Source organism: Pseudonaja textilis, chromosome 1 (assembly GCF_049901715.1).
Source record: "Pseudonaja textilis isolate UNSWEBS1 chromosome 1, rPseTex1.2, whole genome shotgun sequence".
In the NCBI taxonomy this organism is placed as follows: domain Eukaryota; kingdom Metazoa; phylum Chordata; class Lepidosauria; order Squamata; family Elapidae; genus Pseudonaja; species Pseudonaja textilis.
In genome coordinates, this window is record NC_141990.1 from 4,770,009 (window position 1) to 4,786,380 (window position 16,372).

The 16,372-nt window shown below is 43.7% G+C and overlaps 1 protein-coding gene across 1 annotated transcript in view; it reads left to right on the forward strand.

Annotated features, from left to right (window-relative positions):
• The window catches only part of DOC2B (double C2 domain beta), a 138,335-nt gene that overhangs the window by 14,642 nt on the left and 107,321 nt on the right, over positions 1-16,372 (forward strand). The gene's annotated exons all lie outside the window — the stretch shown is intronic.

Consider the following 16,372-nt stretch of genomic DNA (forward strand, 5'->3'; position numbering starts at 1 on the left):
AGTTTTCAAAGATAGTAACTAGGTGACCGAAGTTTCTGTCACACAAAATTCTACCTGGGAGAGCATGATTGATGACTCTGGGCTATGGAGGTGTCCCATTGGAGAATATGAATTACGATACACCCAGGGCACTGGTGGTTAACCTTTTTCGGCTCATGTGCTGAAAATTGTGTGCGCGCTTGTGTGCACGTGCTTACACGCCAGCACCCAGAAGGCAATGCGTGCTGGTCATTCCCCCACACGCCCCTGCTCATGCACGCATGGCCATGTGATGACCCAGAGTATCTGAGAAATAGAACGAAAACCAAAACGTAACTAAAAGTCCTTTAATAATGCCTTCAACTTGGCTTCGCTGTTTAGTTGTTCACAGTGGAGGAATAAACTATTTTCAAAATAACATTTCAAAGGCAAGAAATACAGTTCACATTCAAAGAGCCGATAACGAAGCAAAAACCAAACCGCACTGAATAAAGTGCCTTGACAGGCCAGGATAAATATTTGCCAACTTCCAGGAAGATAACCAGGGACGGACCGTTGGAAGAACGCCAGCCAAGATAAACCTTCTTTAGGAATAAAACATTAATTTGTCTCCAGCATCTGTTAGCACACAGGTCCAAACTCTCGTACAAATCTCACACCTGCAACCCATGAAGAGGATCAAGGCCCTTTCCTCCCAAGTAGACCACATTTTACCCTGATCCTCTCCTCCCTGCGTGCCCTAGGATAGAGAGGGGATGGGCCTGGGTCCTCCTGTGATGGCCCAGCCGGCCTCTGCCCTTCCCCAGAGTCCTCCACCACCTCTGGAGCCACACTTCCGCTCCCTGTCGGCTGTTCCTCCTCTTCCTCAGAGTCAGTCTCCACCAGGGGCATGACTGACCACTTCCGCATGTGCTGCGCATCTCTGCATGTGTGCGCATCTCCTCACTCTGTGCATGCGCGCCAAATACCCAACTATCAGCTATCAGGCGGTGGTACGCACATGTATACACAGTGGGGCTCTTCCGGGTGACCTCTCGCACGCCCGGCTGAAGTGGCTCTGCGTGCCACTATTGACACATGTGCCATAGATTCGCCAACACGGACTGTGGGGGTGGGGGAAAAACCAGGGTCAAAGGTGACAATGAATGATGTGTCTCAGAGTCGGCTACACCCAGGCAGTGCCGGACATGTTAACTCCCAATAAATCCTTCAGAAGTTTTGGACGTTTGGCTGGAGACTGGTGATTTAATTGGGGGGTCACTGCCGGAATCCTGACACGTTACTCATCGAACAACTGCGGTGATTCACTTAACGGCGGTGGCAAGAAAGCTTCGCAAAATGGGGCAAAGCATTTTACCAGACCAACTTCTCGTTTAGCAACATAAGCGTTGGGCTTGAATTGTGGCCGAGGACATACCTGCACCTCCCAAACTGACTTCCGCCGATGCTTTTTCAGAGATGCGAACTACAATTCCCATCCTCCTGGGCCAGAATGCCACCCTCCCCACTATTCCCTGCTCCCCCACTCAGGCTGGGGAAAAGTATCATAAGTAGGGCAAGATTGCAGCCGGTTAGCTAAGTGTGATCCGTGCGGTTGGAAATCTGAGGGTTGTTGTTGTTGTTTTTTTATAAAAGAGTGTGAAAAATCAACTTTTAACCTGCCAGGCGACAGCAGGGTGCACCGTTAGGAGTTTCTCTGCATCAGCTACCCTGGAATTTTTGACAACTTCTTTTTTTTCCCCTGGCTATGAGCTTGTCTATTGATCCTTTTTCACACTGGCAGGACTCCGATGGGAACAATTTCAGCTTAACAACAAAAGAGCCTCCGATCGGCACGTGGAGAGATTTTGCAGAGCTGGAAATGAGAATAGGAATAGGAATAGGAATAGGAATAGGAATAGGAATAGAATAGAATAGAATAGAATAGAATAGAATAGAATAGAATAGAATAGAATGGACAGTCACTTGTCTGAAATAGTATAGGGGCTCCTTCTTGAACAGGAGGCTGGACTAGAAGACCTCCAACGTCCCTTCCAGCTCTATTCTATTCTATTCTATTCTGTTCTGTTCTGTTTTGTTCTGTTCTAATTTCTATTCTATTCTATTCTATTCTATTCTATTCTATTCTATTCTATTCTATTCTATTCTATTCTGTTCTGTTCTGTTCTGTTCTGTTCTCTTCTCTTCTCTTCTCTTCTCTTCTCTTCTCTTCTCTTCTCTTCTCTTCTCTTCTCTTCTATTCTATTCTATTCTATTCTATTCTATTCTATTCTATTCTATTCTAATCTCTTCTTAAAGCCTCCAGTGTTGGAGCACCCACGACTTCTGGTGGCAAGTTGTTCCACTGGTTAATTGTTCTCACTGTCAGGAAATTCCTCAGTTCTAGGCTGTTTCTCCCCTTGATGAGATTCCATCCATTGCCTCTTGTCCTGCCTTCTGGCGCTTTGGAGAATAAGTGGGCTGCCTCTTCTTTGGGGCAGCCCCTCAAATATTGAAGTGCTTCTATCATATCCCCACCGCTAGTCCTTCTCTTCTCTAGACTAGCCAGACCCAAATCCTGCAACCGTTTTGTTTTCCTTTCCTTTCCTCAGCTGGGAACTTCTTCTTGCAGCATCTTTTCATCTTTAGAATTTTGTTTTTAAATGTCATTCAAGCCACATTCTTTTTTCGTTCCTCCAGAATCCTTTGTGCTGAGGCTGGGTTGCAATTAAATCTTTTTTTAAAAAAGGCAGACGGACCAAAATTTGCAGAGGCTGTCTTTAACTAGGCAAAGCAAACAGACTAATTGCGGGAGACATAAAGGGATGGGTGAGCTGGGGGGAAAATATAAATTCCTTTTATAAATTCCACATCGAGAAATGCTTCGTTTCTGATGAAACCATCACCTAGCTAGAACAGAGGCAAAAAAAATAAATAAAAATCAGATATGAGATCGCTCAGGAGGAGCATTAAATTCCCCAAATCTTATTCCCCAGATCCAATACGCTGATCTATGAGCTCAATAAAGATTTGATCTGATTGTCTTTTCCTTTTTATGAGGCAACTGGATTTACTGGTTTTTCTTTGAAGACTTTTTGCTTCTCATCCAAGAAGCAGCTTCTTCAACTCTGACTGGATGGTGGGGAATGGAAGGATTTATATTCCGTGCAGGCCAGCTGGTCATTTGCATCCTTTTATAGAGTCGTCGAGGCCACTTGGAGGTTTATCTGTGTCCTCAGGGTGTGGGAGCCTTCTTGGAACTACTGAAAGGAGTGTGTCATAGAAGGCTTTACACCCATTTGCACTACTCAGATGATGCTGACGGCAGAGACAAAGCTCCAAGTGGCCTCAACAACCCTCTAAAAAGGGTGCAAATGACCAGCTGCCTGCAATGAATATAAATTCTTCCCCACCATCCAGTCAAAGCTTGAAGAAGCTTCTTGGGTGAGAAGCGAAAAGTCTGTTGCAGGCTGTTGCCAAAAAGGTCGAAAAATAAATATAGGCAGTCCTCGATTTACAACCACAAGAGAGCCCAACATTTCTGTTGCTAAGGCGAGACATTTGTGAACTGAGTTGTGCCTCATCTTACGACCTTTCTTGCGACGGGTGTTTAGGTGAATCACTGCGGTTAAGTTAGCAAGACGATTGTTAAGTGAATCTGGTTTCTGGTTTTCACCTCCAGTCCCCTAATCCTCTTTGTGGCTCTTCTCTGCACTCTTTCCAGAGTCTCAACATCTTTTTTTAGATTGTGGCGAGCAAAATTGGGCACAGTATTCCAAGGGTGGCCTTACCAAGGCCTTATAAAGTGGTATTAACGCTTCACCTGATCTTGATTCTACCCCTCTGTTAATGCAACCTAGAACTGCGTTGGCTTTCTTTTTGGCAGCCTCAAACACGCTGCCAAAACGGGCACGTTTGAAAGCAGGGTGCCTTGGCGAGAATGCTGGCCTTAAAGAGATTTGGCAAGGCTCTTCAAATTCGGCTTGTCATCTTTTCAGTGGTGGCCTCAGATAAAACCCGTAGATGAACTGAGCAGCTGTTTTTGAGATCCAGGCAAATCCTCTTACTTGTTTCTAATTCAGACCATAGCCTAAAGTCTTTGCTGTTTCTTTCCTCCAAAAATCCGTAGCCCACAACAGGTGGTTTTGCAAGGGACAAAAAAAAATTAAATTAAATTTTAAAAAAATCACTCATGCAATCTTTTTCTTGTTTTTTTTCTAAAAAAAAAAAAACATTTTGGAACGATGTTTTAAAAGGTGGTGAGGAAAACACATGTCCTTGAAAGCAGGTTAAGGATGGAGGCTTAACCAATGTTTGTTGGAAAGAGCCGTAATCTTTGCCAGCGCTGTAAAAAAGAAGAGACAGTCATATTTATATTTAATGGCTTTTAAAAGTTGTTTAATACTTTTTGGCTTGCTGGCCAGAGTGGCATTTGTGAGTCTATCTATCTATCTGTCTATCTATCTATCCATCCATCCATTTATCACGCTATCTGTCTGTTTGTCTGTCTGTCCATCCGTCTATCTGTCTGTCTGTCTATCTTTTGTGTGTGTCTTATTATCTATGTCTATCCAATCCATCTATCATCTCTCTCTGTATCTCTCTAGTCTAGTTCTACCTATATCTATTCCTATCTTTATCTGTCTGTCTGTCTGTTATCTATCTATCTATCTATCTATCCATCCATCCATCGATTTCTCCCTCTATCTATCTGTCTGTCCGTCGATCCATCCGTCGGTCCGTCGGTCCGTCCGTCCATCTGTCTGTCTATCTGTATCTTTTGTGTGTGTCTTATTATCTATGTCTATCCAATCCATCTATCATCTCTCTCTGTATCTCTCTAGTCTAGTTCCACCTATATCTATCTATCTATCTATCTGTCTTTCTGTCTGCCTGTCTGCCTGCCTGCCTGCCTATCTATCTATCTATCTATCTATCTATCTATCTATCTATCTATCTATCTATCTATCTATTTGTTTCTGTCTCTCTCTCTCATTTTTGAATGCCTTGTGAAGAGAAGGACCAGGGGAGACAGGAGAGCATCTTCCAATATTTGAGGGGCTGCCACAGAGAGGAGGAAGAGGTTAAGCTATTTTCCAAAGCACCAGAGGACCAGAGAAGGAATAATGGATAGAAATTGAACAAGGAGAGATTCAACCTGGAAATAAGGAGGAATTTTCTGACAGTGAGAACAATTATTCTATTCTGTTTCTATTTTTGCATTATAAACTATTGTCTGTCCTGCTTATCAATCAGAAAGAAAGAAAGAAAAATCCCCTTTCACCAGCCCGCCAGAAAAAAAAGGAATAACGAATTTCAATAAATTAGCTGGAGAGCTTAAAAATAGATCAGTTACAAAAGTTTTTTCTTTTGTTAAAAAAAATATAGCACCACACACTGCAAATGAAAACAGGAATAATCGTCAGAGAAGCAGCTGAGAGCAATTAGGCAGGTAGTCCTCGACTTACGGCCACAGTGGAACCCAAAATCCCTGCCGCTAAGTGAAATGCTTCTTGAGTGAAATTTGCCCCGTTTTACGACTTTGCTTGCCACAATTGTTCAGTGAATTGCCGACTTGGTTAAGTTAGTCAGGCGGTCATTAAGTGAATCTGGCTTCCCCGTTGCCTTTGCTGGTCAGAAGGTCGCAAAAGGGGATCCCATCAACCCTGGGATGCTGTCACCGTCATGAATACGAGTCGGTTGACAAACGTCTGAATTTTGATCAACAGTTGTAGGTGTGAAAAATGGTCGTAAGTCTCTTTTTTTCAGTGCCGTTGTAACTTGGCACAGTCACTAAATGAGTATGCTGTAAGCGGAGAACTAACTGTAAAGGGTGTGGTGTTTTTTTTAAATAATTGTTTATAATTAAGCAAGAGAAAAGGGGAATTAGAGAAAGGGTAGTGTTGGCAAAATGAAGGGGTGTTCAGGCTTTGGGGCCATTACCAGAGGGTGGGCTTCAAAAAATTTAGCAACCGGTTCTCTGCCTGGTTACTGGGTAGGCGAGGCCTAGTTGGCCTCCTGTACCATAATGGTGGGGAGGGGCGTTTACACCCTCCCCAGACTCCGGAGGCTTTCTTGAGCCTCCAGGAGGGCAAAAATGGCCCTCTGGAGACTGGAAACAGGCCCATTTCCGGCCTTCCCGAACTTCCAGGAGGCCTGTTTTTCGCCCTCCTTGGGCTCCAGGGGCTTTCTTTAAGCCTCCGGGAGGGCGAAAATGGCCTCCCTAGGCTCCGGAGGCCCGCTGGATGCCAGAAATGGACCCATTTCCGGACTTCCCGAATTTCCAGAAGGCCTTTTTTTTCGCTCTCCCCGGGCTCCGGAGCCTTTCCTCGATTCTCTGAGAAGGCGAAAACAGCCTCCCCAGGCTCTGGAGGCCTGCTGGAGGCTGGAAACGGGCCCATTTCCAGCCTTCCCAAACTTCTGGAAGGCCTGTTTTTTGCCTTCCCAGGCTCCGGAGGCTTTCCTCGAGCCTCCAGGATAGAGAAAATGGCCTCCACGGGCTCTGGAGGCCCTCTGGAGGCTGGAAATGGGCCCATTTCTGGCCTTTGGAGCCTCCAGGAGGCCCATTCTTTTAATCCTCCCCCGAACTTCCGCATGGGCCCTGCACTTGACTGGGATCCAAAATGGGCTGCATGGGGATTTCTGGGAGGACCAGTGTGGGGTGGGCGAGGCCAGGCACGGGTGGGGTTCGCCGTTTCTCTGAACCAGACATAAAATTAACTACCAGATCGGTCAAACCAGGGTGAACCGGGAGCAGTCTACCCGTGGCACTGTACCACATGCCCAGTTTCCACAAAGGTCAAGAATACACAGTACAGGTTGTCCAATTCTGAACTACACAACTTCTCTTCTATTGTGGGGGGTCTTCCTCTGGTTGCATTGTGCTTTCTTTTTTAGTAGTTTCCACTGCACAGAGTCGCTGTTGGCAAGACGCTATACAAATTGATTAAATAAAGAAATGCAATAAAGTAGACAAGACGGTTTCAGAACCAGGCTGGAAAAAAAATTTTTTATCGGTGCGTCTCAAAATTCAAAAAAAGAAAAATATCTCACCGATGCGTGGAGAAACAAGGCAATAACAGAGAAATGTAAATCAAACAGATATTTGTGATTATAATTAAAAACACCGCCTCTGGCATGAGGAATCATTAAAGAGTCCCCTTTGCATTGTTAGAAGTTTCAAGGTTTTTTGTTTTGAAGAGAAACGGCTGGCGGTGTGTGTGTGTGTGTTTGTGTGTGCGTTTGTGTATTTACATTTGCATTGAAGTGTGCTGGTGAGGGCAGAAATATTCCCACCAAAAGGATCAAACAAAGACAAAGGCAGAAAAAGAAAAATTAGTATTTATTTAGGCCAAACCTTTGATACCGAATGCATTCATTAAGAATCTCTTTGCATTCTAACAATGAGATCTAGTAAAATTAAATTCATGTTTAACAGCCTCCGCAGCTTTAAGATGGGGGGATTTCAACTCCCAGAATTCTCTAGTCAGTAGGTTGGCTGAGGAATTCTGGGAGTTGAAGTCCACCCATCTTAAAGCAGGCTGGCTGAGGAATTCTGGGAGTTGAAGTCCCCCCATCTTAAAGCATGCTGGCTGGGGGATTCTGGGAGTGGAAGTCCCCCCATCTTAAAGCATGCTGGCTGGGGGATTCTGGGAGTGGAAGTCCACCCATCTTAAAGCATGCTGGCTAGGGAATTCTGGGAGTGGAAGTCCACCCATCTTAAAGCATGCTGGCTGAGGAATTCTGGGAGTTGAAGTCCACCCATCTTAAAGTATGCTGGCTGAGGAATTCTGGGAGTTGAAGTCCACCCATCTTAAAGTTGCCAAAAGTTGGGAAATCCTGTTCTGAGTGCATTCAGGCAGGATTAACTTGGCCTGGGTGTTACTCAACTCCCATTGTGCAACGCATTACAAAATAGGATTTTCCATGCTTCTAGTCCTCACTGTTTTTTACCCACAGACCTGGCCAATAAAGCTGGAATTTTTTTAAAAAAAAAGCAATCCAAATTTTCTTTGCAATTTGGCAATGACCTCCAAATGGATTGGAATTCCAACTTTTCCTTTTGATGTTTCAGACCAGCTCTGCCCAGTTTTTTCCATGGATAAAGAGGATTTGGAGGTGATAGCTTGATTGAGAGAGGCGTCTGTGTGCATGAGTACATATACTGATAGAAGAGAATAGTTGCAGCTCTTTGGAATACGTGTAGAGTTGAACTTGTGGGGTCCTAAATTTGGTGGTTTTCTTGCAGACATTCCATTACCCAACTAGGTAACACTATCAGTTCTGTAAGGCAGAGGGCAACAAGGATGATTAGGGGACTGGAGGCTAAAACATACAACGAATGGTTGCAGGAACTGGGCTTGGCTAGTCTAGTAAAGAGAAGGACCAGGGTAGACATGATAGCGGTCTTCCAATATTTAAGGGGCTGCCACAGGGAGGAGGAAGGGGTCAAGCTATTTTCTAAAGCCCCTGAAGGCCAGACAAGGAACAATGGATGGAAACTGAACAAGGAGAGATTCAATCTAGAAATAAGGAGAAACTTTCTGACAGTGAGAACAATCAACGAATGGAACAGAAGTTGCCTTCAGAAGTTGTGGGAGCTTCATCACTGGAGGCTTTCAAGAAGAGATTGGACTGCCATTTTGTCAGAAATGGTGTAGGTTCTCCCGCTTGGACTAAATGACCTACAAGGTCCCTTCCAACTCTGATTGTCTGTTTGATCTGTTTGAGGGGTTTGTGGAGAGGAGGAAAAAGTGGAAGAGGAAAAATGTGGGGTCCTTGGTGCTCTCTGAGTTTGGTGGTTTCTTGTAGACATTTGATGACCCAAGTAGGTAACATCATCAGGGCTAGAAGAGAGTGGCAGGGTTGCAGAGAGGAGGGGGGAAGGAGGAGGAGGAGGAGGAGGAGGAGGAAGCAGAGGAGAAGGATGACAATTGTGGGGTCCTTGGTACTTTCTGAGTTTGGTGGTTTTCTTGCAGCCGTTTCATGACCCAACTGGGTAACATCATCAGGGTTAGAAGGGAGTGGTATTTGCTGGGGGCAGGAGGAGGAGAACAATGGCCACAGCTCAGACTTTATAAATAAATTTCACATTTCTGAGAATCTCTTCATTGTGGCTGCGAAAAACGCAGATAAGAACCTGCCTGGGAGGCAATTGGTACGGCCGAGTAGCCTTTCTTCCACTTTTATTATTATTCCCCCCCCACACACACACACTAATAAATTAAAAAGAAAAAAACATTAATAATAAACGGTGTCCAGGGTCCATTCTGGGATTGCTGCTCTGGCTCTGAGGCATCTGGAGGAGCAGATTTGTTGATTTCATTTTTATTTCTTTAAAACACACACACACACACACACACACACACACACACGGACGGGGTTTATTTTCCAATCTCGGGGGTTTTAATTAAAAGGCTGATGGGAGAATTAATGTGAAGCGTGAAGCACAGCAGAAGGTTTGCGGAGGAAGGGGGGCGAGATTGCAAAGGGACGGCGGTTTGTGCTAAGCGCCTGCGGCGGGAGACGAGCCAGCTTTGCCCGGGGTGAGATTTCCTGCGTATTGCAGCTATGCAGGTTGTCCTCGACTTACGGCCGTCTGCTTAGTGATGGTTTGAAGTTGCAACGGCACTGAAAAAAAATTTATTTTTCACACTGCCTTGCATGTTTTGTTTTGTTTTTTGTAAATTTTTAAAATTTTATTTAAGGTACATACAATCCATCTTCCATTCATCTCGGTGTGTCGCCTGGGTACAAATATCTTGTGCAATAACAGTTAAAATGTACATCAGTGTTCATTACTTTGATATTAATTCTCTATTCTTATCTTATTAATATACATAATATCTCTATTACCATAACACTCCTCTTCTTAGCACGTTTAATTCTATAAACCTCTTTTCTATATTTCACTAATCTGTTTCCTACTAGCTGGATACTTGTGCTCTGCTACGAAACTATGTGATCAGGCTTAGTTTTGGGGGAGCAAAATAAGAGGGGGGGATTCTAACTCTGCCTACCAGCATCCAGCATCCTCCTGTCAGTGTGTGAGAGAGTTGAGGGCTGTTTGGAAACCAAAACAGTATTTGCTAGGTGAGCAAGAAGGAGACAGCGAGGAGCCTGGCTATGGCTTAGCTCAACTGTTCTGTACTAAAGCTGGTTGCTGCTGTGAAAGTGAAACTGAAACTCCTCTGCTTGTGTTTTGCATTTGGAAGAGATTTCTTTTCAGGTGGGGAGGGAGAGTAGAACTCCTTAGCATCAGAGCGTGTTTATAATAATCATATAGGAAATACTCTAAATGCTCTGATGGTCATTTGGAAAAATCCTTTCTTAGCGAGCCCCTAGAAGCCAAGAAGAACATAGGTGCCAAACTTCAAGTTTGTAGGCTTTACGGTTCTGGAGATTTTGTGATGATGCGTGAGTGGTCTTTCGCTTTTCTATATATAGATTTCTATGTATTTATTTTATTTATTTATTTTGTCAAGCGATTATAAGATAACAGGTATAAGTATAAACATAGTTATGAATACATGAAATGGGTACATATAAGAAAAATAAAAAGAAACAATAGGACAGGGATGGTAGGCACACTGGTGCGCTTATGCACGCCCCCTACAGACCTCTTAGGAAAGGGGTGAGGTCAATAGTAGACAGTCTAAGGTTAAAATTTTTGGGGTTTGGCGAAGAAACCACAGAGTCAGGTAGAGTATTCCAGGCATTGACCACTCTGTTGCTGAAGTCGTATTTCCTGCAATCAAGTTTGGTGCAATTAACCTTCAGTTTGTATCTATCGTATGCTCTTGTATTGTTATGGTTGAAGCTGAAGTATTCATTGACAGGTAGGACATTGCAATGTATGTTTTTATGTACTATACTTAGATTGGACTGAAGGCGGCATAGTTCTAGGTTTTCTAGGTCTAGAATTTCAAGTCTGGTGGCATAAGGTATTCTGCAACGAGTAGAGGAGTGGAGAATTCTTCTTGTGAAATATTTCTGGACTTTCTCAACTGTGTTAATATCAGATACGTAATGTGGGTTCCAGACTGATGAGCTGTATTTGAGTATTGGTCTAGCAAATGTTTTCTAGCTTTCATATTTTTTCTCTAGCCATCGATAAAATAGTTCCCATCTTATAATATTCGGTTTGCTCCTTCTCTTTAATTGCAAGTGTTCATCTATTCATTTCTGCACGTTCTAATATTTTTCTGATCACATTTTCATCAGTAGGAATTTCTTCGCTTTCCCAATTTTGAGCAAATACCATTCTAGCTGCTGTTAATATTTTAAAGGAAAGTATGAGTGTTTTAAAACGGATTAGCAAAAAAGAATATTTTGCCTCTGTAAGGTCAAAGCAATGGAAAGAATAAAGGGAGTCCTCGACATACGACCACAGTGGAGCCCAGCATGTATGTGGCTGAGTGAAAAATTGGTGAAGTTAGTTTTGCCCCATTTTTACGGCCTTTCTTGCCAGGGTTGTTAAGTGAATCACTGCAGTTTTTCAGTTATTCACATTGTCGTTAAGTGAATCGGGCTTCCTCATTGACTTTGCTTGTCAAAAGGTCGCAAAAGGGGATCACGAGACCCTGGGATCATAAGTTGGGGACTACCCATATAGTAAACCTTGTTAATATAAATGGTGGTGATTGCTAAACATGATTAAGTATTCAACTAGAAATACATATTATCAACACAGCAAGGAGGATATAGCAAAAACGGTTACATTGATGGTTTTATTCAAAGAGGAGAATATCTTTCGGTACATTTTTCACTTAGACTTAGATGTAGAACTTGGAATAACTTTTGTTGCATACAGCTCTCAAATCACCTCCAATATATACTGCATAAAAATGACAAAATATAACTAACAATCTAGATAGATAGATAGATAGATAGATAAATAGATAGATAGATTAACAGACAGACAGATAGATATGCACTGATGGATGGATGGGTGGATGGATAGATAGATAGATAGATAGATAGATAGATAGATAGATAGATAGATAGATAACACACAAACAGACAGATAGGAATGGATGGATGGATGGATGGATGGATGAATGGGTGAGTGGGCGGATGGATGGATAGATAGATAGATAGATAGATAGATAGATAGATAGACAACAGACAGGCAGATAGGGATGGATGGATGGATGGATAGACTTTATTGTCCCTTTGTACCCTAATTGGCATACGTTAAAATGAAATTTCGTTGCAATTTATCAGGCTTGGAGAGTTGCCAGACCGATATCTTCCAAACGCCATTCTGTAGCAGACAATAGTTGGCAAGAAGTCAGGAACTGATCTTCACTCTTAATGAATTGAACTAATTGTCTCCTGCAAAACCCCACTCCCCTTTCGTTCCTCTTTGTTCCCTATGGGAGAGCCCGTTCACCATCCACCTGTGCCTTTCCTCCCGAGTCAGCCCTTGTTCCTTAACTGTTCTCTTCTCCTGGCGGCTCTGCGCATGTGCACTCTGGGAACAGGCTCCAGCTGTTCTTCTGCCTCACTGATCTCTGACTCCAAAGGCAGCTGGTAACTGTCAGACGGCCCCGGCCCCATCCCTGCCTCTGATGCAGAGCCCTCGTCAGAGCCTTTCCCAGACTCCAGGACTGGCCCAGGTTCCTCCCCAACCTCCTCACTGATTCTGCTGCCAGCTCTGCTGGCCGCTGGCGGGCCACAACATATATATGTTTGTGCGTGTGAACAGAGCTGCAGTGCCATTTTTGATATTTCGAATACACCTGCTGAAATTCCAATTTATTTGCCGTTTCCTCAGTCTCTTTTACAGCTTGAATTTCCCTGGGTTAAATGCGGAAAAAAAATTGTTTCTTTTTCTATTCAGCCTGTATTGGGGAAAGTCAGCCAAGCAGAGCGATTCTCTTCTATTAAGTCAAGGAACCGACGGTCGGTTTTTTCCTTTTTCCTTTTTCGCGGCTCATCAAAATCGCAAATTGTGTTCCGATGTTCACCCTTCAACATCTCTGCCCTGCGGCCCTCATTTCCACAAACACTTTCGTTTCCAATTTTGCCAGTCGTTCCTTCAAGCTATTTTCCCCAAGATATGAAATGTAAGCTCTTTTCATAAATATGTAATAGTTGTATAGATGTTTGTGTGGCATCCCAGAGTCCTTGGTTGAGACCGGCGGCTATCAAAATGGAATAAATAAAAGCAAAATAATATATGCCCATGGTTCCCCCCAAATAAGACCCTGTCTTATATATATATTTTTGCTACCAAAAAAGGCACCAGGTCTTATTTTCGGGAGATTGTCATCCATTGCTAACCTCACTTGCGTGCATCTCCCCCGGCCTCCTTTTCGCGGTCAGAGGCCTTCAGGAACTTCTTCTCGGCCGGCAAGGCTTTCTTGAAGGCCTCTGGAGCCGATAACAGAGCTCAGGATCGATCCAGAGCTTTGTTATCAGCTCCAGAGGCCTTCAGGAAAGCCTTGCCGGCTGCAGAAGAAATTTATGACGGTTGCAGTGTCCCCAAGTGCTATGATCCTGTTCTGACCCACCTCCCCAAACACGACAAGTCTTCTGAAGTTAACTCAAAGATTCCTTTATTAGGAGCGCCAATAGCCCCGCCAAAAATATTTTTCTCCCACCGCAGGCTAACAAGTCCATCCGGCAGGGAGAGGAATAGTTGCCTGTCACATCTATTCATCTCCGCCCCCTGCCTTTTATCCCCAGAGCTAGGGTGGGGCTTCGCTAGCAGCGGCGGCTATTCCGTCCCAAGGTCCGGCCCATAGATTTCCACTGCTCTCCTCTCCTCTGCCTTCTGCACATCCATGGATCGGACACTGGACCCAGCTGTTCCTCCTCTTCCTCATCAGCCACCTCCAGACCTGGGGGCTGTGGACTCTCCACCTGAGGGCTGACAGACAGCCCAGGCTCCACTTCCATTTCTTTCTGCCAGCTCTACTTCCTCTTCCTCCTCCTCCTCCAATTCTGCTGCTGGAGGTGCTGGCGTCCGGCAGTCCACACCAGAACCCCCTTTTGCGACCTTCTGACAAGCAAAGCCAATGAGGAAACCAGGTTCACTTAACGACTGTGTTACTAATTTAAGAATGGCAGCCACGCAGTGAGGAAAGTCGTAAAACGGGACAAAACTCATCTAACAAATTTCTGGTTCCTTTGAAATAATTTCAACCCTCCATTTCACCTCGTTTCTTGGCCTAAAAATAACAACAAGCCCAGCCCAGCCCAGCCCAGATTACGTGACATGAAATTCTCAGGCAATTTAAATTCTCTCTCTCTCTCTCTCTCTCTCTCTCTCCCTCCCTCCTTTCCTCTTTCTCTCCCTCTTCTGATTTTGCAAGTGGAGGTCGGTAATTCTGCTCTCTTCTGATCCAGCGAACAGCTGGAAGGTCCAAGGTGACTCCAGTATCAGGACTGGGAACTCACAGCCATCCATCCATCACTGCTCCGAGCCAGCCCTCATGCTATGGCTTAGCTACTTTGGGCAAAATTAACCCCAGCGGAGACAATCAAGGGCAATGCTGGTCTGTTTTAAGGAGAGGATGGGCCAGGGGGAATTGCAGCAGGTGGGTGGGGGCGCAGGGGTATGTCTGCCTGCAATTGGGCCCTGCCAGAACTGGACTTGATAAAACGATGGCCCGTTTTTTTCTGGAGGCTCCGATAGTTGTTTGCTGGATTTCTTTAAACCAACAACTTGGTTATTGTTGTTATTATTATTATTTTTAAAAAAAGGTCGAATTGAAAATAGCCAAAAGAAAAATAAAAGGGTGGAAGGAAAGGAATTAAAAGAGACGAAAGAGGGGAAAAGAAAGAAAGGATAGGGAAAGGATAAATATATATAAAAAAGGAAGATTTGCAACTTTCCTTCTTATAGATACAAATATATATATGTGTGTGTGTGTGTGTGTGTATGTGTGTGTGTGTGTATGTATATATATATTATATATATATATATGTTTGTTTTATTAAGTTTTTGTGGGTATTTATATGTATGTTATTCAGCTTTGTTCGGGTATTTTCCCACATCATTGTAGTTGTGCTTTTAAAGTTGTAGCAATGTTTCGGCAGAATCTCATCTGCCATCATCAAGCTTCTGTATTGTGTTTGTCTGTGAGTCAGACTTTCAGAGCCATTTGAGTTTTAAATTTGGGGCTAGCCTACTGCTGTGCCAGAATGTCATTCAACAAACAGAATGGCATTCAACGAACACAATACAGAAGCCTGATGATGGCAGATGAGATTTGCCGAAACGTTGCTACAACTTTAAAAGCACAACTATAATGACGTGGGAATATACCCGAACAAAGCTGAATACCATGTATATATATATATGGTCTGACTCACAGACGAACACAATACAGAAGCCTGATGATGGCAGATGAGATTCTGCCGAAACGTTGCTACAACTTTTAAAAGCACAACTACAATGACATATGGTATTCAACTTTGTTCAGGTATTTTCCCACGTCATTATAATTGTGCTTTTAAAGTTGTAGCAACGTTTCAGCAGAATCTCATCTGCCATCATCACAAAATCTCCAGAACCGTTAAGCCTACAAACTTGAAATTTGGCATGTATGTTCGTCTTGGCTTCTAGGTGCTCACTAAGAAAGGATTTTGTGAAATGGCCACCAGAGCATTAGTATTTCCTATATTATTATTATTATTATTATTATTATTATTATTATTATTATTATTATCACACTCTGATGCTGAAGAGTTCTCCTCCCCTTCCCCACCTGAAAAGAAATCTCTTCCAAATGCAAAACACAAGCAGAGGAGAGGAGTTTCAGTTTCACAGCACCAAGCAGCTTTAGTACAGAATAGTTGAGCTAAGTCACGCCCAGGCTCCTTGCTGTCTCCTTGCTCACACAGTAAATACTCTTTCGGTTTCCAAACAGCCCTCAACTCTCTGATGTATCTGACAGGACACTAGCCAGATGAATACTGATGGATGCTCGTAGGCAGAGGCACAATTCCCCCCCCCTTATTTTCCTCCTCACAAACTTTACGAGTTAACGCAACTGTCATAAGTGCATGCCAGTTGCCAACCATCAGAATTTTGACCACGACCATGGGGATGCTGCAGTGACCATCCTAAAAACCAATCATAACTCACTTTTTTTCAATGCCGTTGCAACTTTGAACAGTCACTAAACGAATGGTTGTAAGTCAAGGATTACCTGTACAGTCTCCCTGTCCTGTCCTAAGATATTTAATTGGGCCTGATTTTGTCTGCTTTCTCAAAATGCAGTTTTTCTGGAGAGTGTTGACAGAATAACTGTGTTGGAAGGGACGTAGTCCAACCCCTGACAGCAGATACCGTTCCAGGTTATCTGTTTGTTTTGGTGTTTCTCTTTATATTTTTCATTTCTCATTACTGTGTCGTTGTTTTGCTTTAATTAGGGACCTTCCTGGAGCCTCTTTCTCCTCG